We start from the raw sequence: 15,547 nt of genomic DNA on the forward strand, positions 1-15,547 counted from the left end.
ATTACCTCTCCTGCTGCTGCTGCTGCTGGCTGTCCAGCAGCAGACTGAAGGTGGCTGCTGCTGTGCGCAGGTATATAAAGGCTCAGAGCCTATTATGACACGCGCAGCCAGCGTTCCATTGCCACATTCCGTCTACTGCAGGCGGGATACCTGGATGGCTGAATGTCACTGAGAAGCTCACAGAGACCGCCATAAGCAACAGTTTAAAAGAATGCCACAGACTAATCAACCAAACTTTTTGGGTTGGTTTCTCTTTTATAGTCTGCAGGCATTAAATGAAAGAAGTCAGTGTTCCAGCAGAGGGAGACAACGTTTCAGAAAAGGCATTGTAGCAAACCAAAAAAGAAATTTTAAGCGCAGCAGAGTAACCAGCTCACATACCTGTTAGCTCAGGTGAGTTTAAAAGGCTGCTGTTGATAACAAGGGCATTTGCTAAATAGATGGTGTGTGTGCAACAATATACTGAAAGGTCAATTATATTGTGCAGCTTATCTCACCACCTGTAGTTATTTAGGTGAAAGCTCCAAAATGCTTGCCTAATATGTCTGTTTATCCAAAAGGAAGTATAGAGGGAGAGCTAGATAGATAGCATTGCATTACATTACATTACATGGCAATGCAATGCACAGTTGCTGAAGTTGAACCAAAATGAGCTTGTCATCTGGCTTCTGCAACTTTTAACATGAAAAATCCAATGAGGAGAAGAAAAGCAAAGCCAAAGAGTCCATTCCAAAATCCGACAAACAAGCAAAATGAACAAAAAGCATTGAATTCAATTCTTTCTGATTTTAGAAACTGCATTAAAGAAGGGGTGCACCGGTCCTGGAGATACTGCAATACCAGGTCAATGCGTGGAGTGGACAGAGCAAGCTCTTTTTCCATCTCCCTGTTCTAAAAATCCATTTAATATATGGTCCCCAGATAGGGGACGTATCAGATATTAAACTGATAAGAACAGATACTACACTTGATCTTAGCCAAAAGGCCGAGAAGCGATAACCAGAATTGGTTTCCGACTACGGTGCCACCCAAGGATTCTGAAAAGTCCATTTGTGGAGATGGCCACCTGGACTCCCGTTAAGAAGACATGCTGTCAACCTCTAGATCCCTCACATGCCTGCACTTTTCGGCTTGCTGCTGCTGCAATCCACGCGTTTTAGATCTGCATAACTCCACCTCTTTTAGCACAGTACCCTCAACCCCCGGCTGTTCCCACCCGCCTCAACACCGTTGGAAGGGAGGAGAACCAATTAAGGCGGGGGGGGGGGTGGAACGAGCAGCTGTCTACCCTTAGCAGGAGGGTTGCTGATTAATTACCTCTCCTGCTGCTGCTGCTGCTGGCTGTCCAGCAGCAGACTGAAGGTGGCTGCTGCTGTGCGCAGGTATATAAAGGCTCAGAGCCTATTATGACACGCGCAGCCAGCGTTCCATTGCCACATTCCGTCTACTGCAGGCGGGATACCTGGATGGCTGAATGTCACTGAGAAGCTCACAGAGACCGCCATAAGCAACAGTTTAAAAGAATGCCACAGACTAATCAACCAAACTTTTTGGGTTGGTTTCTCTTTTATAGTCTGCAGGCATTAAATGAAAGAAGTCAGTGTTCCAGCAGAGGGAGACAACGTTTCAGAAAAGGCATTGTAGCAAACCAAAAAAGAAATTTTAAGCGCAGCAGAGTAACCAGCTCACATACCTGTTAGCTCAGGTGAGTTTAAAAGGCTGCTGTTGATAACAAGGGCATTTGCTAAATAGATGGTGTGTGTGCAACAATATACTGAAAGGTCAATTATATTGTGCAGCTTATCTCACCACCTGTAGTTATTTAGGTGAAAGCTCCAAAATGCTTGCCTAATATGTCTGTTTATCCAAAAGGAAGTATAGAGGGAGAGCTAGATAGATAGCATTGCATTACATTACATTACATGGCAATGCAATGCACAGTTGCTGAAGTTGAACCAAAATGAGCTTGTCATCTGGCTTCTGCAACTTTTAACATGAAAAATCCAATGAGGAGAAGAAAAGCAAAGCCAAAGAGTCCATCCCAAAATCCGACAAACAAGCAAAATGAACAAAAAGCATTGAATTCAATTCTTTCTGATTTTAGAAACTGCATTAAAGAAGGGGTGCACCGGTCCTGGAGATACTGCAATACCAGGTCAATGCGTGGAGTGGACAGAGCAAGCTCTTTTTCCATCTCCCTGTTCTAAAAATCCATTTAATATATGGTCCCCAGATAGGGGACGTATCAGATATTAAACTGATAAGAACAGATACTACACTTGATCTTAGCCAAAAGGCCGAGAAGCGATAACCAGAATTGGTTTCCGACTACGGTGCCACCCAAGGATTCTGAAAAGTCCATTTGTGGAGATGGCCACCTGGACTCACGTTAAGAAGACATGCTGTCAACCTCTAGATCCCTCACATGCCTGCACTTTTCGGCTTGCTGCTGCTGCAATCCACGCGTTTTAGATCTGCATAACTCCACCTCTTTTAGCACAGTACCCTCAACCCCCGGCTGTTCCCACCCGCCTCAACACCGTTGGAAGGGAGGAGAACCAATTAAGGCGGGGGGGGGGGGGTGGAACGAGCAGCTGTCTACCCTTAGCAGGAGGGTTGCTGATTAATTACCTCTCCTGCTGCTGCTGCTGCTGGCTGTCCAGCAGCAGACTGAAGGTGGCTGCTGCTGTGCGCAGGTATATAAAGGCTCAGAGCCTATTATGACACGCGCAGCCAGCGTTCCATTGCCACATTCCGTCTACTGCAGGCGGGATACCTGGATGGCTGAATGTCACTGAGAAGCTCACAGAGACCGCCATAAGCAACAGTTTAAAAGAATGCCACAGACTAATCAACCAAACTTTTTGGGTTGGTTTCTCTTTTATAGTCTGCAGGCATTAAATGAAAGAAGTCAGTGTTCCAGCAGAGGGAGACAACGTTTCAGAAAAGGCATTGTAGCAAACCAAAAAAGAAATTTTAAGCGCAGCAGAGTAACCAGCTCACATACCTGTTAGCTCAGGTGAGTTTAAAAGGCTGCTGTTGATAACAAGGGCATTTGCTAAATAGATGGTGTGTGTGCAACAATATACTGAAAGGTCAATTATATTGTGCAGCTTATCTCACCACCTGTAGTTATTTAGGTGAAAGCTCCAAAATGCTTGCCTAATATGTCTGTTTATCCAAAAGGAAGTATAGAGGGAGAGCTAGATAGATAGCATTGCATTACATTACATTACATGGCAATGCAATGCACAGTTGCTGAAGTTGAACCAAAATGAGCTTGTCATCTGGCTTCTGCAACTTTTAACATGAAAAATCCAATGAGGAGAAGAAAAGCAAAGCCAAAGAGTCCATCCCAAAATCCGACAAACAAGCAAAATGAACAAAAAGCATTGAATTCAATTCTTTCTGATTTTAGAAACTGCATTAAAGAAGGGGTGCACCGGTCCTGGAGATACTGCAATACCAGGTCAATGCGTGGAGTGGACAAAGCAAGCTCTTTTTCCATCTCCCTGTTCTAAAAATCCATTTAATATATGGTCCCCAGATAGGGGACGTATCAGATATTAAACTGATAAGAACAGATACTACACTTGATCTTAGCCAAAAGGCCGAGAAGCGATAACCAGAATTGGTTTCCGACTACGGTGCCACCCAAGGATTCTGAAAAGTCCATTTGTGGAGATGGCCACCTGGACTCCCGTTAAGAAGACATGCTGTCAACCTCTAGATCCCTCACATGCCTGCACTTTTCGGCTTGCTGCTGCTGCAATCCATGCGTTTTAGATCTGCATAACTCCACCTCTTTTAGCACAGTACCCTCAACCCCCAGCTGTTCCCACCCGCCTCAACACCGTTGGAAGGGAGGAGAACCAATTAAGGCGGGGGGGGGGTGGAACGAGCAGCTGTCTACCCTTAGCAGGAGGGTTGCTGATTAATTACCTCTCCTGCTGCTGCTGCTGCTGGCTGTCCAGCAGCAGACTGAAGGTGGCTGCTGCTGTGCGCAGGTATATAAAGGCTCAGAGCCTATTATGACACGCGCAGCCAGCGTTCCATTGCCACATTCCGTCTACTGCAGGCGGGATACCTGGATGGCTGAATGTCACTGAGAAGCTCACAGAGACCGCCATAAGCAACAGTTTAAAAGAATGCCACAGACTAATCAACCAAACTTTTTGGGTTGGTTTCTCTTTTATAGTCTGCAGGCATTAAATGAAAGAAGTCAGTGTTCCAGCAGAGGGAGACAACGTTTCAGAAAAGGCATTGTAGCAAACCAAAAAAGAAATTTTAAGCGCAGCAGAGTAACCAGCTCACATACCTGTTAGCTCAGGTGAGTTTAAAAGGCTGCTGTTGATAACAAGGGCATTTGCTAAATAGATGGTGTGTGTGCAACAATATACTGAAAGGTCAATTATATTGTGCAGCTTATCTCACCACCTGTAGTTATTTAGGTGAAAGCTCCAAAATGCTTGCCTAATATGTCTGTTTATCCAAAAAGAAGTATAGAGGGAGAGCTAGATAGATAGCATTGCATTACATTACATTACATGGCAATGCAATGCACAGTTGCTGAAGTTGAACCAAAATGAGCTTGTCATCTGGCTTCTGCAACTTTTAACATGAAAAATCCAATGAGGAGAAGAAAAGCAAAGCCAAAGAGTCCATCCCAAAATCCGACAAACAAGCAAAATGAACAAAAAGCATTGAATTCAATTCTTTCTGATTTTAGAAACTGCATTAAAGAAGGGGTGCACCGGTCCTGGAGATACTGCAATACCAGGTCAATGCGTGGAGTGGACAGAGCAAGCTCTTTTTCCATCTCCCTGTTCTAAAAATCCATTTAATATATGGTCCCCAGATAGGGGACGTATCAGATATTAAACTGATAAGAACAGATACTACACTTGATCTTAGCCAAAAGGCCGAGAAGCGATAACCACAATTGGTTTCCGACTACGGTGCCACCCAAGGATTCTGAAAAGTCCATTTGTGGAGATGGCCACCTGGACTCCCGTTAAGAAGACATGCTGTCAACCTCTAGATCCCTCACATGCCTGCACTTTTCGGCTTGCTGCTGCTGCAATCCACGCGTTTTAGATCTGCATAACTCCACCTCTTTTAGCACAGTACCCTCAACCCCCGGCTGTTCCCACCCGCCTCAACACCGTTGGAAGGGAGGAGAACCAATTAAGGCGGGGGGGGGGTGGAACGAGCAGCTGTCTACCCTTAGCAGGAGGGTTGCTGATTAATTACCTCTCCTGCTGCTGCTGCTGCTGGCTGTCCAGCAGCAGACTGAAGGTGGCTGCTGCTGTGCGCAGGTATATAAAGGCTCAGAGCCTATTATGACACGCGCAGCCAGCGTTCCATTGCCACATTCCGTCTACTGCAGGCGGGATACCTGGATGGCTGAATGTCACTGAGAAGCTCACAGAGACCGCCATAAGCAACAGTTTAAAAGAATGCCACAGACTAATCAACCAAACTTTTTGGGTTGGTTTCTCTTTTATAGTCTGCAGGCATTAAATGAAAGAAGTCAGTGTTCCAGCAGAGGGAGACAACGTTTCAGAAAAGGCATTGTAGCAAACCAAAAAAGAAATTTTAAGCGCAGCAGAGTAACCAGCTCACATACCTGTTAGCTCAGGTGAGTTTAAAAGGCTGCTGTTGATAACAAGGGCATTTGCTAAATAGATGGTGTGTGTGCAACAATATACTGAAAGGTCAATTATATTGTGCAGCTTATCTCACCACCTGTAGTTATTTAGGTGAAAGCTCCAAAATGCTTGCCTAATATGTCTGTTTATCCAAAAGGAAGTATAGAGGGAGAGCTAGATAGATAGCATTGCATTACATTACATTACATGGCAATGCAATGCACAGTTGCTGAAGTTGAACCAAAATGAGCTTGTCATCTGGCTTCTGCAACTTTTAACATGAAAAATCCAATGAGGAGAAGAAAAGCAAAGCCAAAGAGTCCATCCCAAAATCCGACAAACAAGCAAAATGAACAAAAAGCATTGAATTCAATTCTTTCTGATTTTAGAAACTGCATTAAAGAAGGGGTGCACCGGTCCTGGAGATACTGCAATACCAGGTCAATGCGTGGAGTGGACAGAGCAAGCTCTTTTTCCATCTCCCTGTTCTAAAAATCCATTTAATATATGGTCCCCAGATAGGGGACGTATCAGATATTAAACTGATAAGAACAGATACTACACTTGATCTTAGCCAAAAGGCCGAGAAGCGATAACCAGAATTGGTTTCCGACTACGGTGCCACCCAAGGATTCTGAAAAGTCCATTTGTGGAGATGGCCACCTGGACTCCCGTTAAGAAGACATGCTGTCAACCTCTAGATCCCTCACATGCCTGCACTTTTCGGCTTGCTGCTGCTGCAATCCACGCATTTTAGATCTGCATAACTCCACCTCTTTTAGCACAGTACCCTCAACCCCCGGCTGTTCCCACCCGCCTCAACACCGTTGGAAGGGAGGAGAACCAATTAAGGCGGGGGGGGGGGTGGAACGAGCAGCTGTCTACCCTTAGCAGGAGGGTTGCTGATTAATTACCTCTCCTGCTGCTGCTGCTGCTGGCTGTCCAGCAGCAGACTGAAGGTGGCTGCTGCTGTGCGCAGGTATATAAAGGCTCAGAGCCTATTATGACACGCGCAGCCAGCGTTCCATTGCCACATTCCGTCTACTGCAGGCGGGATACCTGGATGGCTGAATGTCACTGAGAAGCTCACAGAGACCGCCATAAGCAACAGTTTAAAAGAATGCCACAGACTAATCAACCAAACTTTTTGGGTTGGTTTCTCTTTTATAGTCTGCAGGCATTAAATGAAAGAAGTCAGTGTTCCAGCAGAGGGAGACAACGTTTCAGAAAAGGCATTGTAGCAAACCAAAAAAGAAATTTTAAGCGCAGCAGAGTAACCAGCTCACATACCTGTTAGCTCAGGTGAGTTTAAAAGGCTGCTGTTGATAACAAGGGCATTTGCTAAATAGATGGTGTGTGTGCAACAATATACTGAAAGGTCAATTATATTGTGCAGCTTATCTCACCACCTGTAGTTATTTAGGTGAAAGCTCCAAAATGCTTGCCTAATATGTCTGTTTATCCAAAAGGAAGTATAGAGGGAGAGCTAGATAGATAGCATTGCATTACATTACATTACATGGCAATGCAATGCACAGTTGCTGAAGTTGAACCAAAATGAGCTTGTCATCTGGCTTCTGCAACTTTTAACATGAAAAATCCAATGAGGAGAAGAAAAGCAAAGCCAAAGAGTCCATCCCAAAATCCGACAAACAAGCAAAATGAACAAAAAGCATTGAATTCAATTCTTTCTGATTTTAGAAACTGCATTAAAGAAGGGGTGCACCGGTCCTGGAGATACTGCAATACCAGGTCAATGCGTGGAGTGGACAGAGCAAGCTCTTTTTCCATCTCCCTGTTCTAAAAATCCATTTAATATATGGTCCCCAGATAGGGGACGTATCAGATATTAAACTGATAAGAACAGATACTACACTTGATCTTAGCCAAAAGGCCGAGAAGCGATAACCAGAATTGGTTTCCGACTACGGTGCCACCCAAGGATTCTGAAAAGTCCATTTGTGGAGATGGCCACCTGGACTCCCGTTAAGAAGACATGCTGTCAACCTCTAGATCCCTCACATGCCTGCACTTTTCGGCTTGCTGCTGCTGCAATCCACGCGTTTTAGATCTGCATAACTCCACCTCTTTTAGCACAGTACCCTCAACCCCCGGCTGTTCCCACCCGCCTCAACACCGTTGGAAGGGAGGAGAACCAATTAAGGCGGGGGGGGGGTGGAACGAGCAGCTGTCTACCCTTAGCAGGAGGGTTGCTGATTAATTACCTCTCCTGCTGCTGCTGCTGCTGGCTGTCCAGCAGCAGACTGAAGGTGGCTGCTGCTGTGCGCAGGTATATAAAGGCTCAGAGCCTATTATGACACGCGCAGCCAGCGTTCCATTGCCACATTCCGTCTACTGCAGGCGGGATACCTGGATGGCTGAATGTCACTGAGAAGCTCACAGAGACCGCCATAAGCAACAGTTTAAAAGAATGCCACAGACTAATCAACCAAACTTTTTGGGTTGGTTTCTCTTTTATAGTCTGCAGGCATTAAATGAAAGAAGTCAGTGTTCCAGCAGAGGGAGACAACGTTTCAGAAAAGGCATTGTAGCAAACCAAAAAAGAAATTTTAAGCGCAGCAGAGTAACCAGCTCACATACCTGTTAGCTCAGGTGAGTTTAAAAGGCTGCTGTTGATAACAAGGGCATTTGCTAAATAGATGGTGTGTGTGCAACAATATACTGAAAGGTCAATTATATTGTGCAGCTTATCTCACCACCTGTAGTTATTTAGGTGAAAGCTCCAAAATGCTTGCCTAATATGTCTGTTTATCCAAAAGGAAGTATAGAGGGAGAGCTAGATAGATAGCATTGCATTACATTACATTACATGGCAATGCAATGCACAGTTGCTGAAGTTGAACCAAAATGAGCTTGTCATCTGGCTTCTGCAACTTTTAACATGAAAAATCCAATGAGGAGAAGAAAAGCAAAGCCAAAGAGTCCATCCCAAAATCCGACAAACAAGCAAAATGAACAAAAAGCATTGAATTCAATTCTTTCTGATTTTAGAAACTGCATTAAAGAAGGGGTGCACCGGTCCTGGAGATACTGCAATACCAGGTCAATGCGTGGAGTGGACAGAGCAAGCTCTTTTTCCATCTCCCTGTTCTAAAAATCCATTTAATATATGGTCCCCAGATAGGGGACGTATCAGATATTAAACTGATAAGAACAGATACTACACTTGATCTTAGCCAAAAGGCCGAGAAGCGATAACCAGAATTGGTTTCCGACTACGGTGCCACCCAAGGATTCTGAAAAGTCCATTTGTGGAGATGGCCACCTGGACTCCCGTTAAGAAGACATGCTGTCAACCTCTAGATCCCTCACATGCCTGCACTTTTCGGCTTGCTGCTGCTGCAATCCACGCGTTTTAGATCTGCATAACTCCACCTCTTTTAGCACAGTACCCTCAACCCCCGGCTGTTCCCACCCGCCTCAACACCGTTGGAAGGAAGGAGAACCAATTAAGGCGGGGGGGGGGTGGAACGAGCAGCTGTCTACCCTTAGCAGGAGGGTTGCTGATTAATTACCTCTCCTGCTGCTGCTGCTGCTGGCTGTCCAGCAGCAGACTGAAGGTGGCTGCTGCTGTGCGCAGGTATATAAAGGCTCAGAGCCTATTATGACACGCGCAGCCAGCGTTCCATTGCCACATTTCGTCTACTGCAGGCGGGATACCTGGATGGCTGAATGTCACTGAGAAGCTCACAGAGACCGCCATAAGCAACAGTTTAAAAGAATGCCACAGACTAATCAACCAAACTTTTTGGGTTGGTTTCTCTTTTATAGTCTGCAGGCATTAAATGAAAGAAGTCAGTGTTCCAGCAGAGGGAGACAACGTTTCAGAAAAGGCATTGTAGCAAACCAAAAAAGAAATTTTAAGCGCAGCAGAGTAACCAGCTCACATACCTGTTAGCTCAGGTGAGTTTAAAAGGCTGCTGTTGATAACAAGGGCATTTGCTAAATAGATGGTGTGTGTGCAACAATATACTGAAAGGTCAATTATATTGTGCAGCTTATCTCACCACCTGTAGTTATTTAGGTGAAAGCTCCAAAATGCTTGCCTAATATGTCTGTTTATCCAAAAGGAAGTATAGAGGGAGAGCTAGATAGATAGCATTGCATTACATTACATTACATGGCAATGCAATGCACAGTTGCTGAAGTTGAACCAAAATGAGCTTGTCATCTGGCTTCTGCAACTTTTAACATGAAAAATCCAATGAGGAGAAGAAAAGCAAAGCCAAAGAGTCCATCCCAAAATCCGACAAACAAGCAAAATGAACAAAAAGCATTGAATTCAATTCTTTCTGATTTTAGAAACTGCATTAAAGAAGGGGTGCACCGGTCCTGGAGATACTGCAATACCAGGTCAATGCGTGGAGTGGACAGAGCAAGCTCTTTTTCCATCTCCCTGTTCTAAAAATCCATTTAATATATGGTCCCCAGATAGGGGACGTATCAGATATTAAACTGATAAGAACAGATACTACACTTGATCTTAGCCAAAAGGCCGAGAAGCGATAACCAGAATTGGTTTCCGACTACGGTGCCACCCAAGGATTCTGAAAAGTCCATTTGTGGAGATGGCCACCTGGACTCCCGTTAAGAAGACATGCTGTCAACCTCTAGATCCCTCACATGCCTGCACTTTTCGGCTTGCTGCTGCTGCAATCCACGCATTTTAGATCTGCATAACTCCACCTCTTTTAGCACAGTACCCTCAACCCCCGGCTGTTCCCACCCGCCTCAACACCGTTGGAAGGGAGGAGAACCAATTAAGGCGGTGGGGGGGTGGAACGAGCAGCTGTCTACCCTTAGCAGGAGGGTTGCTGATTAATTACCTCTCCTGCTGCTGCTGCTGCTGGCTGTCCAGCAGCAGACTGAAGGTGGCTGCTGCTGTGCGCAGGTATATAAAGGCTCAGAGCCAATTATGACACGCGCAGCCAGCGTTCCATTGCCACATTCCGTCTACTGCAGGCGGGATACCTGGATGGCTGAATGTCACTGAGAAGCTCACAGAGACCGCCATAAGCAACAGTTTAAAAGAATGCCACAGACTAATCAACCAAACTTTTTGGGTTGGTTTCTCTTTTATAGTCTGCAGGCATTAAATGAAAGAAGTCAGTGTTCCAGCAGAGGGAGACAACGTTTCAGAAAAGGCATTGTAGCAAACCAAAAAAGAAATTTTAAGCGCAGCAGAGTAACCAGCTCACATACCTGTTAGCTCAGGTGAGTTTAAAAGGCTGCTGTTGATAACAAGGGCATTTGCTAAATAGATCGTGTGTGTGCAACAATATACTGAAAGGTCAATTATATTGTGCAGCTTATCTCACCACCTGTAGTTATTTAGGTGAAAGCTCCAAAATGCTTGCCTAATATGTCTGTTTATCCAAAAGGAAGTATAGAGGGAGAGCTAGATAGATAGCATTGCATTACATTACATTACATGGCAATGCAATGCACAGTTGCTGCAGTTGAACCAAAATGAGCTTGTCATCTGGCTTCTGCAACTTTTAACATGAAAAATCCAATGAGGAGAAGAAAAGCAAAGCCAAAGAGTCCATCCCAAAATCCGACAAACAAGCAAAATGAACAAAAAGCATTGAATTCAATTCTTTCTGATTTTAGAAACTGCATTAAAGAAGGGGTGCACCGGTCCTGGAGATACTGCAATACCAGGTCAATGCGTGGAGTGGACAGAGCAAGCTCTTTTTCCATCTCCCTGTTCTAAAAATCCATTTAATATATGGTCCCCAGATAGGGGACGTATCAGATATTAAACTGATAAGAACAGATACTACACTTGATCTTAGCCAAAAGGCCGAGAAGCGATAACCAGAATTGGTTTCTGACTACGGTGCCACCCAAGGATTCTGAAAAGTCCATTTGTGGAGATGGCCACCTGGACTCCCGTTAAGAAGACATGCTGTCAACCTCTAGATCCCTCACATGCCTGCACTTTTCGGCTTGCTGCTGCTGCAATCCACGCGTTTTAGATCTGCATAACTCCACCTCTTTTAGCACAGTACCCTCAACCCCCGGCTGTTCCCACCCGCCTCAACACCGTTGGAAGGGAGGAGAACCAATTAAGGCGGGGGGGGGTGGAACGAGCAGCTGTCTACCCTTAGCAGGAGGGTTGCTGATTAATTACCTCTCCTGCTGCTGCTGCTGCTGGCTGTCCAGCAGCAGACTGAAGGTGGCTGCTGCTGTGCGCAGGTATATAAAGGCTCAGAGCCTATTATGACACGCGCAGCCAGCGTTCCATTGCCACATTCCGTCTACTGCAGGCGGGATACCTGGATGGCTGAATGTCACTGAGAAGCTCACAGAGACCGCCATAAGCAACAGTTTAAAAGAATACCACAGACTAATCAACCAAACTTTTTGGGTTGGTTTCTCTTTTATAGTCTGCAGGCATTAAATGAAAGAAGTCAGTGTTCCAGCAGAGGGAGACAACGTTTCAGAAAAGGCATTGTAGCAAACCAAAAAAGAAATTTTAAGCGCAGCAGAGTAACCAGCTCACATACCTGTTAGCTCAGGTGAGTTTAAAAGGCTGCTGTTGATAACAAGGGCATTTGCTAAATAGATGGTGTGTGTGCAACAATATACTGAAAGGTCAATTATATTGTGCAGCTTATCTCACCACCTGTAGTTATTTAGGTGAAAGCTCCAAAATGCTTGCCTAATATGTCTGTTTATCCAAAAGGAAGTATAGAGGGAGAGCTAGATAGATAGCATTGCATTACATTACATTACATGGCAATGCAATGCACAGTTGCTGAAGTTGAACCAAAATGAGCTTGTCATCTGGCTTCTGCAACTTTTAACATGAAAAATCCAATGAGGAGAAGAAAAGCAAAGCCAAAGAGTCCATCCCAAAATCCGACAAACAAGCAAAATGAACAAAAAGCATTGAATTCAATTCTTTCTGATTTTAGAAACTGCATTAAAGAAGGGGTGCACCGGTCCTGGAGATACTGCAATACCAGGTCAATGCGTGGAGTGGACAGAGCAAGCTCTTTTTCCATCTCCCTGTTCTAAAAATCCATTTAATATATGGTCCCCAGATAGGGGACGTATCAGATATTAAACTGATAAGAACAGATACTACACTTGATCTTAGCCAAAAGGCCGAGAAGCGATAACCAGAATTGGTTTCCGACTACGGTGCCACCCAAGGAATCTGAAAAGTCCATTTGTGGAGATGGCCACCTGGACTCCCGTTAAGAAGACATGCTGTCAACCTCTAGATCCCTCACATGCCTGCACTTTTCGGCTTGCTGCTGCTGCAATCCACGCGTTTTAGATCTGCATAACTCCACCTCTTTTAGCACAGTACCCTCAACCCCCGGCTGTTCCCACCCGCCTCAACACCGTTGGAAGGGAGGAGAACCAATTAAGGCGGGTGGGGGGGGGTGGAACGAGCAGCTGTCTACCCTTAGCAGGAGGGTTGCTGATTAATTACCTCTCCTGCTGCTGCTGCTGCTGGCTGTCCAGCAGCAGACTGAAGGTGGCTGCTGCTGTGCGCAGGTATATAAAGGCTCAGAGCCTATTATGACACGCGCAGCCAGCGTTCCATTGCCACATTCCGTCTACTGCAGGCGGGATACCTGGATGGCTGAATGTCACTGAGAAGCTCACAGAGACCGCCATAAGCAACAGTTTAAAAGAATGCCACAGACTAATCAACCAAACTTTTTGGGTTGGTTTCTCTTTTATAGTCTGCAGGCATTAAATGAAAGAAGTCAGTGTTCCAGCAGAGGGAGACAACGTTTCAGAAAAGGCATTGTAGCAAACCAAAAAAGAAATTTTAAGCGCAGCAGAGTAACCAGCTCACATACCTGTTAGCTCAGGTGAGTTTAAAAGGCTGCTGTTGATAACAAGGGCATTTGCTAAATAGATGGTGTGTGTGCAACAATATACTGAAAGGTCAATTATATTGTGCAGCTTATCTCACCACCTGTAGTTATTTAGGTGAAAGCTCCAAAATGCTTGCCTAATATGTCTGTTTATCCAAAAGGAAGTATAGAGGGAGAGCTAGATAGATAGCATTGCATTACATTACATTACATGGCAATGCAATGCACAGTTGCTGAAGTTGAACCAAAATGAGCTTGTCATCTGGCTTCTGCAACTTTTAACATGAAAAATCCAATGAGGAGAAGAAAAGCAAAGCCAAAGAGTCCATCCCAAAATCCGACAAACAAGCAAAATGAACAAAAAGCATTGAATTCAATTCTTTCTGATTTTAGAAACTGCATTAAAGAAGGGGTGCACCGGTCCTGGAGATACTGCAATACCAGGTCAATGCGTGGAGTGGACAGAGCAAGCTCTTTTTCCATCTCCCTGTTCTAAAAATCCATTTAATATATGGTCCCCAGATAGGGGACGTATCAGATATTAAACTGATAAGAACAGATACTACACTTGATCTTAGCCAAAAGGCCGAGAAGCGATAACCAGAATTGGTTTCCGACTACGGTGCCACCCAAGGATTCTGAAAAGTCCATTTGTGGAGATGGCCACCTGGACTCCCGTTAAGAAGACATGCTGTCAACCTCTAGATCCCTCACATGCCTGCACTTTTCGGCTTGCTGCTGCTGCAATCCACGCGTTTTAGATCTGCATAACTCCACCTCTTTTAGCACAGTACCCTCAACCCCCGGCTGTTCCCTCCCGCCTCAACACCGTTGGAAGGGAGGAGAACCAATTAAGGCGGGGGGGGGGTGGAACGAGCAGCTGTCTACCCTTAGCAGGAGGGTTGCTGATTAATTACCTCTCCTGCTGCTGCTGCTGCTGGCTGTCCAGCAGCAGACTGAAGGTGGCTGCTGCTGTGCGCAGGTATATAAAGGCTCAGAGCCTATTATGACACGCGCAGCCAGCGTTCCATTGCCACATTCCGTCTACTGCAGGCGGGATACCTGGATGGCTGAATGTCACTGAGAAGCTCACAGAGACCGCCATAAGCAACAGTTTAAAAGAATGCCACAGACTAATCAACCAAACTTTTTGGGTTGGTTTCTCTTTTATAGTCTGCAGGCATTAAATGAAAGAAGTCAGTGTTCCAGCAGAGGGAGACAACGTTTCAGAAAAGGCATTGTAGCAAACCAAAAAAGAAATTTTAAGCGCAGCAGAGTAACCAGCTCACATACCTGTTAGCTCAGGTGAGTTTAAAAGGCTGCTGTTGATAACAAGGGCATTTGCTAAATAGATGGTGTGTGTGCAACAATATACTGAAAGGTCAATTATATTGTGCAGCTTATCTCACCACCTGTAGTTATTTAGGTGAAAGCTCCAAAATGCTTGCCTAATATGTCTGTTTATCCAAAAGGAAGTATAGAGGGAGAGCTAGATAGATAGCATTGCATTACATTACATTACATGGCAATGCAATGCACAGTTGCTGAAGTTGAACCAAAATGAGCTTGTCATCTGGCTTCTGCAACTTTTAACATGAAAAATCCAATGAGGAGAAGAAAAGCAAAGCCAAAGAGTCCATCCCAAAATCCGACAAACAAGCAAAATGAACAAAAAGCATTGAATTCAATTCTTTCTGATTTTAGAAACTGCATTAAAGAAGGGGTGCACCGGTCCTGGAGATACTGCAATACCAGGTCAATGCGTGGAGTGGACAGAGCAAGCTCTTTTTCCATCTCCCTGTTCTAAAAATCCATTTAATATATGGTCCCCAGATAGGGGACGTATCAGATATTAAACTGATAAGAACAGATACTACACTTGATCTTAGCCAAAAGGCCGAGAAGCGATAACCAGAATTGGTTTCCGACTACGGTGCCACCCAAGGATTCTGAAAAGTCCATTTGTGGAGATGGCCACCTGGACTACCGTTAAGAAGACATGCTGTCAACCTCTAGATCCCTCACATGCCT

The 15,547-nt window shown here is 45.0% G+C and overlaps 12 non-coding genes across 12 annotated transcripts; all 12 read right to left on the minus strand.

Moving 5' to 3' along the window:
• Positions 1–806: 806 nt before the first annotated feature.
• Positions 807–997, minus strand: LOC141218743 (U2 spliceosomal RNA). The gene has a single exon (XR_012287434.1). It is a non-coding gene; the product is annotated as a U2 spliceosomal RNA (small nuclear RNA).
• A 1,121-nt stretch (positions 998–2,118) lies between these two features.
• On the minus strand, positions 2,119–2,309 carry LOC141218744 (U2 spliceosomal RNA). Its single transcript, XR_012287435.1, has one exon. It is a non-coding gene; the product is annotated as a U2 spliceosomal RNA (small nuclear RNA).
• Positions 2,310–3,432: 1,123 nt separating this feature from the next.
• Positions 3,433–3,623, minus strand: LOC141218154 (U2 spliceosomal RNA). The gene has a single exon (XR_012286913.1). It is a non-coding gene; the product is annotated as a U2 spliceosomal RNA (small nuclear RNA).
• Positions 3,624–4,743: 1,120 nt separating this feature from the next.
• LOC141218745 (U2 spliceosomal RNA) lies at positions 4,744–4,934 on the minus strand. Its single transcript, XR_012287436.1, has one exon. It is a non-coding gene; the product is annotated as a U2 spliceosomal RNA (small nuclear RNA).
• A 1,120-nt stretch (positions 4,935–6,054) lies between these two features.
• Positions 6,055–6,245, minus strand: LOC141218746 (U2 spliceosomal RNA). Its single transcript, XR_012287437.1, has one exon. It is a non-coding gene; the product is annotated as a U2 spliceosomal RNA (small nuclear RNA).
• Positions 6,246–7,366: 1,121 nt separating this feature from the next.
• On the minus strand, positions 7,367–7,557 carry LOC141218747 (U2 spliceosomal RNA). The gene has a single exon (XR_012287438.1). It is a non-coding gene; the product is annotated as a U2 spliceosomal RNA (small nuclear RNA).
• A 1,120-nt stretch (positions 7,558–8,677) lies between these two features.
• On the minus strand, positions 8,678–8,868 carry LOC141218748 (U2 spliceosomal RNA). The gene has a single exon (XR_012287439.1). It is a non-coding gene; the product is annotated as a U2 spliceosomal RNA (small nuclear RNA).
• Positions 8,869–9,988: 1,120 nt separating this feature from the next.
• On the minus strand, positions 9,989–10,179 carry LOC141218749 (U2 spliceosomal RNA). Its single transcript, XR_012287440.1, has one exon. It is a non-coding gene; the product is annotated as a U2 spliceosomal RNA (small nuclear RNA).
• A 1,120-nt stretch (positions 10,180–11,299) lies between these two features.
• On the minus strand, positions 11,300–11,490 carry LOC141218750 (U2 spliceosomal RNA). The gene has a single exon (XR_012287441.1). It is a non-coding gene; the product is annotated as a U2 spliceosomal RNA (small nuclear RNA).
• Positions 11,491–12,609: 1,119 nt separating this feature from the next.
• On the minus strand, positions 12,610–12,800 carry LOC141218751 (U2 spliceosomal RNA). Its single transcript, XR_012287442.1, has one exon. It is a non-coding gene; the product is annotated as a U2 spliceosomal RNA (small nuclear RNA).
• Positions 12,801–13,923: 1,123 nt separating this feature from the next.
• On the minus strand, positions 13,924–14,114 carry LOC141218753 (U2 spliceosomal RNA). The gene has a single exon (XR_012287444.1). It is a non-coding gene; the product is annotated as a U2 spliceosomal RNA (small nuclear RNA).
• A 1,120-nt stretch (positions 14,115–15,234) lies between these two features.
• On the minus strand, positions 15,235–15,425 carry LOC141218754 (U2 spliceosomal RNA). The gene has a single exon (XR_012287445.1). It is a non-coding gene; the product is annotated as a U2 spliceosomal RNA (small nuclear RNA).
• Between the last annotated feature and the right edge of the window lie 122 nt (positions 15,426–15,547).

This window comes from Phyllobates terribilis, unplaced genomic scaffold, assembly GCF_046119375.1.
Source record: "Phyllobates terribilis strain yellow unplaced genomic scaffold, ASM4611937v1 Scaffold_249__1_contigs__length_2872098, whole genome shotgun sequence".
NCBI lineage: Eukaryota > Metazoa > Chordata > Amphibia > Anura > Dendrobatidae > Phyllobates > Phyllobates terribilis.